Raw genomic sequence first — 9,026 nt, forward strand, 5'->3', positions numbered from 1 at the left:
TATCTATCTATCTATCTATCTATCTATCTATCTATCTATCAATCTATCTATCTCTATTATAGCACCTTAATTTCTATCTATCATGGTGCCAAAGAGCACCGACTAATTGCATGTTGGTATGGATGCAAGTAAGAATTTCTGTACATCTGACACTGTTACTGCTACTATTGCTAAAGTACTGATATAGACCAAGGTGGTCAGGGTTCGCGCCCCGGGTCCTCACTACGTGGGGTATGCATATTCTCCCCATGACTGTGTGTGTTTCTTCCGGGTGCTTCAGATTCTTCCCACAGTCCAAAGACAGGCAGGCTAGGTGGATTGGCGATAATAAATCTGCCTTGATGTGTCTGTGTGTGTGTGTGTGTGTGTGTGTGTGTGTTCACTCTGTGAAGGACTGGCGCCGTGTCCAGGAATTGTTCCTGCCTAGCACACAGTGCTTGCTGGGATGGGCTCCAGCTACCCCACAACCCTGCTCAGGATATTTGGTGTTTAGAGAAGGAATGGATGGCTGATATAGAACAGGCCTAAAAGTAATGATATGGGAGACACGTAATAATAACACTATTAATAACTGTGTTTATTTGTACTTTGGGCCACTAGAATTTGGCTCCACCTCTGACTCTTCATTGACCTGAACAGGTTATGAAAATGGGGGAATGGGGAATTTAGTGAGAAGTTTTTCTTTTGCCAGGGTAGTCTGCATGTAAATGTTTAAGCAGAAGTAAAGAGCCAATGGTGAGTTTTGACTACAATGAAAACAATAAGCATTCTCGCTTTTGGTACGGCGATGCCTGTAAATTTCTTAAAGGCGTTGAATCATTCGTAAGCTCGTCTTTATTCATTGGTGCACCTGGCTCTAACCCTTCGTTTCTGACTGTGTGCTTTGTTCTTCTCTGCCACCTGATATCCAAGATATGCAAAGACCAAAAATAATAGTAAAAAAAAAAAAATCTGGCGAGCTTCCTGGATCACAATCTGTGTTAATTCTTTACAGAGGTATGTAAACATGGTACTTCTCATCAAAGACCTAGGTGATAAATAATACAGTTTTAGCCATGCTAAAGCAAGAATTTTAATGCCATGTTGAAACAGGACAGACCCTTTGTGGTGTACACTAAGGAAGTACAAAGAACAGGGAATATCCTGAAGAAATGTAAATAGAAAGGAGGAAAATTCCATTTTATAGCTCTGTTCCTTCTCACCTGCGATGGGTTAGAGGAGAGACAACTAAAAAAAGCCGTCTTGTCAAATGTGAGATACTTTCAAGAGCTAGTGGGAGACCTCTAAAAAAAACGGCCTTACGCATTACTCTGTCATCCACGGTCGATGGAGAAATTCATCGGATTTATTTAGTCTATGGTTACAGTTTAAAGATATTGAAGGGAAGGTAGACTAAACTAGTAGAGAACTGTACGGGGTGATAGCTCTGCAAATCACTGTCCCTCTAGCTGCATTTATTGAGGTGAAGTGATTAAAACTTGAAAATGTCTTCAGGTTTGTTTAGATTACTGCTGAGGAAACTGTCAATTTAAGAGATCCATAATGAGCTGGGACTAATTTTATTTTAAATTTATAAGGGTTCGCTGAAGTACATTGTTCATGAAGAGTTAGCACGCTCTGCCATGACTTCAGGGGTTTGTCTCTACATAAGGCTCAATAACAGTGAGGACCCTCTTCACTGTTGGCTGCACGTTTGCTGCTGAGATGTAGGTTCTAAGCAAATTATAATAAGATAATAATAATAATAATAATTCATTATATTTATATAGCGCTTTTCTCAGTACTCAAAGCGCTATCCACACAGGGAAGAACCGGCAAGCGAACCCACAATCTTCCACAGTCTCCTTACTGATGTCTCACACCTTAAGAAAACATAAATTATTTAAAACATAACATTCTCAAATTTGTCAGCGCCTATCTGTAAATGCCCAACATAATGGCTCCTCCATGCAGGTTCACAAACCCCGGGCATCTGAAGACATACCAGAGCAAACCACTAGTGAAAAAATAGCAGCATAGGCTCCAGAAAATATGTTCAACAACAAATATTCTTTATTACAGTGACAGAAAGCTAATCCAGTGTCATGAACCCAGTCCTCTGCAATGACAAAAGGAATATACAACGATAAACAAAAATACGTGAAGATAGATATGCACAGTATATGTAGTGGCTGTAAAATAACCACCAGCAATTCATCTTCATTCTGTTTTATACAAAAGATAAAAATCAAAGGGGAGGAGAAAAGAACAATTACCAAAAATCAAAAGTGAAGAAAAATAGCACAGGCACAAAAAAAAGAGATCAATCTGTATACAGGAATGCCCTCTGAGAATTGCCGCACACTCACTCCACAAATCTTGCTCTCCAAATGCCAGACGGTCAAAGGACGAGTTATCAGTTTTATATGGCGGGCACAAGCTGATTGGTCAATTCCTCTATAAACACCCAGCACAACCAATCAGCAACACCGTTTCAGGCAGCCTCGTTCCCTTATTTCTTACTGTCTGTACTCATGTACCTGCGTGCCCGCTGGCATGGACACATACATGCATGTGCACTCTGACCTCTCTTCTCTCAGGGACTTTAACTCTCTTATGGTTCTGTTTTGCACAGCCAGCTTATATTCTTCTGTTTTCCCCATGCAACACATTCAGTTCACCACTTCACCACTTCCTCCCATGGTGTGCCTCCATGCCACTGTGGACTGTTTCATTCCCTGAGCATCTGTGAACCTATCTCACAGGTAAGGGCACCTTTCAAAACTAACTGCAAAAGGAAAGAAAAGCTAAAATTAGTTACTGTAACTTACAAAATGTTCCCTACGGTATGGCCTATCCCACTATCTCAACAGCATTAGGCATTAGGCAGGTACCAGCTCTGGAAAGGGTGCCATTCTGCTGCAGGGACAACTCTCACATATTTACACCCACACACATGCCAATTTAGAATGACCAATAAGCCTCACGCAGCATTAGGATGTGTGAGCAAAAAACCCACACAGACTTGAAGAGAACACTGAAATACCAGGCTTCCTGTTGGTAATCCTTATGCCACCATTCGAATAATTTACAATCATTGCAGTTACGTTCCAATAAGCAAAGTTTCCAGCCTCACAAAATCATCCACAAAGTGTATAACTCGTCATATTTTGTTTTGTTTGTACAATAATCCACACAATGATTTGGAGAAAGATCTACATTATTTGACTGTGCAGTTCAGGAACACAAGCCTTCAAAGAATACACGTAATAGTAGTGGCATTTTTGGAATGAAAATTCTGGTGGGGCCTTGTGAACCTGATAGAGAGAGAAAGAAATAGAGAGAGAGAGAGAGAGAGATGTTCTTAAAAGGAGTGGAGCCTTCTTGATGGCCACAGGTGTGTATGTGTGGGAGTAAAAAAGAGACAGATGATTAAGGATTTAAGGAGCAGAACTTATAAGACCCTCTCCTCTGCTCAAATCCATCAACCTGGGTACATGGCCACAAGAGATCTAGGGAAGGATCTTGACGTGGATGGCTTTACAGAATTGAGGATAGTGAGTGCAGATGGTGTTGTTTCTTTCCCCCAGAGGGTGATGTGAGGCAACATGAATGTGCAGGCTGTGGACATGACGGAAAAAAGATCTTTAGAGCCACAGTGGAATGTAGTGGTGGCATTGAAAAGCAATTGAGGAAGAAGACATTTCACAATGAATGAGGCTACACTGATAAAAGTATAACATTGATGTTGTTCATTCAACGTAAATTTTCTCTTTCAAGCAACTTAGGATTAATCATTTAGTGTTGTAGCTTGAAATATTTGGTTTCAGATCTCAATCAAAGTAAAAAAAAAATGTTTGTACCAAAGTAAGTTATGGTGGAGGGAATAAACATAAAAATCCTATTTCAGTTAACCTAATGTTTTAGGTTGTTCATGTGCTGTGTGGTAGGGGCCGATTGTATATTCTTCCGGTTGAACTTTCCAGCGTGCTGGCTTTCCAACTGCCAAAAAAGAAGAACACTTTCCCGAGTGGAGTGGACGTGGCTATACAGGTCTGGTCATTTTCAGCAGCAGACTTTTATAACGGAGGATTTCTGGTAAGTAACCCTGTTTCTCAACTGTTAATTTTAAGTATAAGAACTCGTAATTAAACATACTTTCAAGAAAGCTGTAGAAACATTTAATAATTTTTTGTTGTATATTTAAGATTTACACTGCAAAATGCTCAAGTATTTGCACTAGATTTTTAAATAAATGTAAAAAGTACAGTATTGGAATGTGTTATGTTCATAATATTTCTAATAGCATAAAAACAGGTTACGACCAATAAACCATTTTAAATTGTAACAACTTAAAAAATAGATTTACTTCAGTATAAAATGAGTGAATTACACCCAATCATTCTAAATGATTTGCCTCAACTTAAAAATTTGGGGTTCAATAAGATAAAAAGAATGAATTATATTGGTTCAGATTGAAAATATTAAGTGTGAATCATTACCTTAATTATTTTAAGTTGAATGGAGGTTATACTTTTTTCAGTGTACTAGAACCAGTGACGATAAAATGTCGGCTGAATAATGCCATAAAAGTATCATATGAAAAGAACGTTTCTCAACATACTATAAACACTAAGGTCTGTGTGTCCAGTTCTTCAAAGCAATCTGATTGGTCAGTTTGGCTTTTGTGTGATTGGTCAGTTTGACATTGGTGATGAAAGAGGAAGTGCAAGAGTGTGACACATGAGGAGAAGTGAAGGTGCACGCAAAGAGACTCGCTTCAAAGATGGAAAGTATAAAACCAGACAGATGGAGAGAAAAAACAATGACAGGGTCTCAGAGCTTTATGGGAACACATTCAAGAAAGGAAGAGACATGCAAATAAAGAGGAAAGGCACTGAAAGTACACCTAGGGCAAGAGATAGTAAATATATTTTTAAATTATTCTATTACCTATCTTCGACAAGTACTATGGGTAGTTTTGTTGTAAAGTTAAACTACCAAAGGACAGCATTTAAACAAAAGTATTGAAGTGATATCTCAACATCAACATCAGATACTCAACTTTGAAAGCTGAAGCACAAATGGAAATTCATAAATTTCCCATTTTTCTTAAGTGGGCATTTGGGGGAAGTGCTATGCTGTAGTGTACACAAGTAAGTGACAAGATTAATGATAATGATGATGACTACGCCTAAACAGTGATGTACAACATTACAGCCTCTGAAACTCAATCGATGAGTCTCATAAAGGACTCCAGCCTCCAACCCTAAGGCAGAATTTAGAGTTCAGGCTGCACATGCACACAGTAACACAGCAGGGATGAAGGGCATGTCCAAGCAACCAGGACCAGGCTAGTGATGCCAGGGAGCTCATACTATAAAAAAAATGGTGCACATGTTTTAAAAATGATATTGCAGCTAGAATCCTGCTTTAGAGAGGGGTGATACACAAACTAATCCTTTCAGTGAGTCATACACTTTGATTTGTGAGCGTGAACAAATCAATTCAGCAGAGCTTTAAAGGAGTGTTGTAGTACGTGCATCATGTTGTTTCACAGGTACAGGAGATGTTTAAAGAGTATGTACAAGTATCAGCCGTCTGAGTCATGATTTCGAGTTCTAACTGAATCATTACTGGTTAACTGGAACTTTCGCTTGATTAAAATGTATCAACTGTTTGTTTTGTATAATCTTCTGTTGGACTAATTTTAAATAGAGTATATAAACCAGAATATTAAACTAATATCTTTATGTCCTTTTGTACATTCAACAGATTAGTCACACAAAATTGAACCTTATTAAAAAATTATTCTAATTAGCTGTGCTAACCTTCGAAGACTTTTTGAAATCTAATCAACGCAGAACTCAGCGTTAACGTTTTCAATGCACCAAGCAATGTGTATGTCTCCGTTATATGTTATTTGGAATGGGATTCACAAGAGCAGTGTTAATGAATGGGAGGCACCATCTGTTGAAGTGACAAATGCAATGCATATGACATTTGTCACACACATGCACATCGGAGGTAGTCGATGGGCTTGTATAAATGTGTTGTTACACTGGATCAAGGTTTGGCAGTGCACACTACCACTTTTTCTTCTTCCTCTACAGATCCTCAGAAGGAAGCCAACATAACCCCACTTCCGGTTCCTCTGTAGGCTCCACTTCCAACCCCATGCCTGACTTCACTTCCGGGTGCAGGCTAATCGGCATGCCTCTTCCTGCCTCTCCTCATACTCTCCCTATCGGTTCTAGTCTAGTGTTGGACTCAGTCTATGAAGACTTTTTGTATTGTTGCCTTACGTTCATTATTTTCTCAAGTATACGGGGTGGATCCCCAAACCTTCTCTTGCCTTTATTCTTGTCTCATTACACTTTGTTATATGCAATTTGGAATGTGATTCGTGATATCAGTGTTAGTGTTTGTGATGCAGCATCTGTTGGAATTAAAAATGCAATGCATATGTCTCAGATATATTTCATTTGGTATGGGATTCATAAAAGCAGTGTTAATGCCATCTGTTGGAAATAGAAATGCAATGCTTATGTCTTTTTTATATGCCATTCGGTGTGAGATTCGTAAAAGCATCATTGATTCCTGGAATTAGAAACGCTATGCATTTAATTACTTAAAATGTTTTTGATTGCGCCATCTTTTGTAATGACAGAGGCATAGAAACCAGACAGACGCACAGAGAGACACAAGAACGCTTATCCATTTATTATGGTGGATTTCAAACACTTACCTGCTTTCAACTTAACTTTAACCTCCACTTTTTATAATTCATTCACTGCCCTGGACATGCGTCATTTGTTTAAGTTCAAAGTGAATCAATACCCGCAAAAGAGTCGCACAATTCTCGTTTTAAGGAGTCTTATTTTATTGTGCTTTTTAGTTATCTTGTCATGCATTGTGCTTTCAAGCAGGATAATATCATACAAAATGAATAATCATCATTTTTTAATAAATAATTTATTATATATAATTATGTATGGGGGTGGTGCAGTGGTAGCGCTGTTACCTCACAGTTAGGAGACCCGGGTTCGCTGCTCGGGTTCTCCCTGCGTGGAGTTTGCATGTTCTCCCCGTGTCTGCGTGGGTTTCCTCCCACAGTCCAAAGGCATGCAGGTTAGGTGGACTGGCGATCCTAAATTGTCTCTAGTGTGTACTTGGTGTGTGTGTGCCCTGCGGTGGGCTGGCGCCCTGCCCCGGAGTTTGTTTCCTGCCTTGCACCCTGTGTTGGCTGGGATTGGCTCCAGCAGACCCCCGTGACCCTGTGTTAGGATATAGCGGGTTGGAAAATGGGTGGATGGAATTATGTATGAATTATTTGATTTGAGATTCATTCAGAGGGGGTCTACCCTCCTGCCCTAAGGGCTGCAGAGCATAATTTAAATGTGTAATTCAAAAAAACTGAATCAATAAAATGAATCGAAATGTCCATCACTTGTCTATTTGAATAGCACAGCTGTGATTGCTGACTCAACAGAATGAGTATTAAGTTTATCCTGTCCAAAATACAGGGGGCTAAGACGAGTTTTCAAGAGTAACCTGGGACATTTGAATTGGAGTTGATATCCTGGTTTGGCCTGAAACACCCAAGTGTCTTCTGGGACATCTGGTCACTCCAGGTCTTTGGCCTTACTGCTGTCTGGTTGCAGCGCTGACAATCACTCATCATAACTGTCTCATTTCATGGGTTTGTCCTTGTCTTTGGGTAATCGACCTCATGTTTTGGGTTACACCTAATTCTGATCACCCTGCTGTTTGTTAGTACCTCAACTCTCAATTACAGAGGTGAGCAGTTCCACAGGCCAGCAAATGACTTGAAGACGTACGCCATATGTTGACTCAAAGCCAAAACACACTTTTGAACTTGGAGAATTTCTTTTTATTAATTTCCAGATCTCATAACTCAAGTGCAAGATGAGAGAGAGAGCGAGAGACATCTGCTAAAAGCTGTGATTCTCAGATGAGCAGGTAATTGAAGTTCAGTGAGAGGAAGAATGCTTTTATGGATTAGCCCTGTCATTTTCTTGGCAATATTTGATTAGTACAATTTGTAAAGAAATCTGTTACACTCTATTTAGTTTCCACGATTAACAAGAGCCATCTTTTCTTTATTCATTTAATAGATTGACCATTAAAGTATTTACACTGTTTAGATTATTTTAAAAAGTGGTTACTTGGTAGCTTTTCAGCTCCAGAATGTCTTCAGAGTCTTACGGCCATCAGCCTAGGAACATAATAAAACAGAGCCTCAGAAACATGGATATCTGTGTGATTTGTGCGTTTTAGAAAAGTAGGATTTTTTTATATTGAGACTTTTTTAAACCATCTTAATTTAATTCAGGCTCGTAAGGAGTAGGAGTGCAACATGGAAGTTCTGTGCTAAATAGATGGGCACACATTCACCTTCACTCATGCTGGTGCCAGTTTATCTAACCTGCATGTGTTTGTGGATGTGAGAGGAATTTCAACTCAGACATGGAGAGACAGTGACTGAGCACAGGATTCAAAGCAGGTGAGGCGGCAGCGTCATTCAACAACTATTTAAATCTGTTCAGAACTTTGGGGTTGTTCATGGAAGTGTGTCATATTACATAAAACTAAAACTGAATGATTCATGTTTGAATTTGTGATGCTGACTGTGACGGTCTGTGTTGGCTCTGCATTACTTGGTTGCCTCTTGAACCCAGAACTGACCACAACATACATGAGGATGAGTTGAGTGAATGAGGACATACACAGTCAGCAAGGGATTGGTGCAAAGTGAATCGGTGCTTTTATTTAAAACACTAAACAAACAAAGTATCTAAAACATGCTGTGCCTCAGTAAATAATCCATAAAGACCAGATTAACTTGGAGGATAAAAACAGCAATTCTAAAATTCAGATAAAATAGTTGATCAAATCCAGCCATCCCAGCACTTCTTCTACACACATCTCCCCAGCGGGTCATGCAACTGGCAGAGATGCCAACAGCTATGACCTCCTCTCCTGATCCCCTCCCGTATTCCTTGACCGGCATCCACCAGGATGCA

The sequence above is a fragment of the Erpetoichthys calabaricus genome, chromosome 2 (genome assembly GCF_900747795.2).
Source record: "Erpetoichthys calabaricus chromosome 2, fErpCal1.3, whole genome shotgun sequence".
In the NCBI taxonomy this organism is placed as follows: Eukaryota; Metazoa; Chordata; class Cladistia; order Polypteriformes; family Polypteridae; genus Erpetoichthys; species Erpetoichthys calabaricus.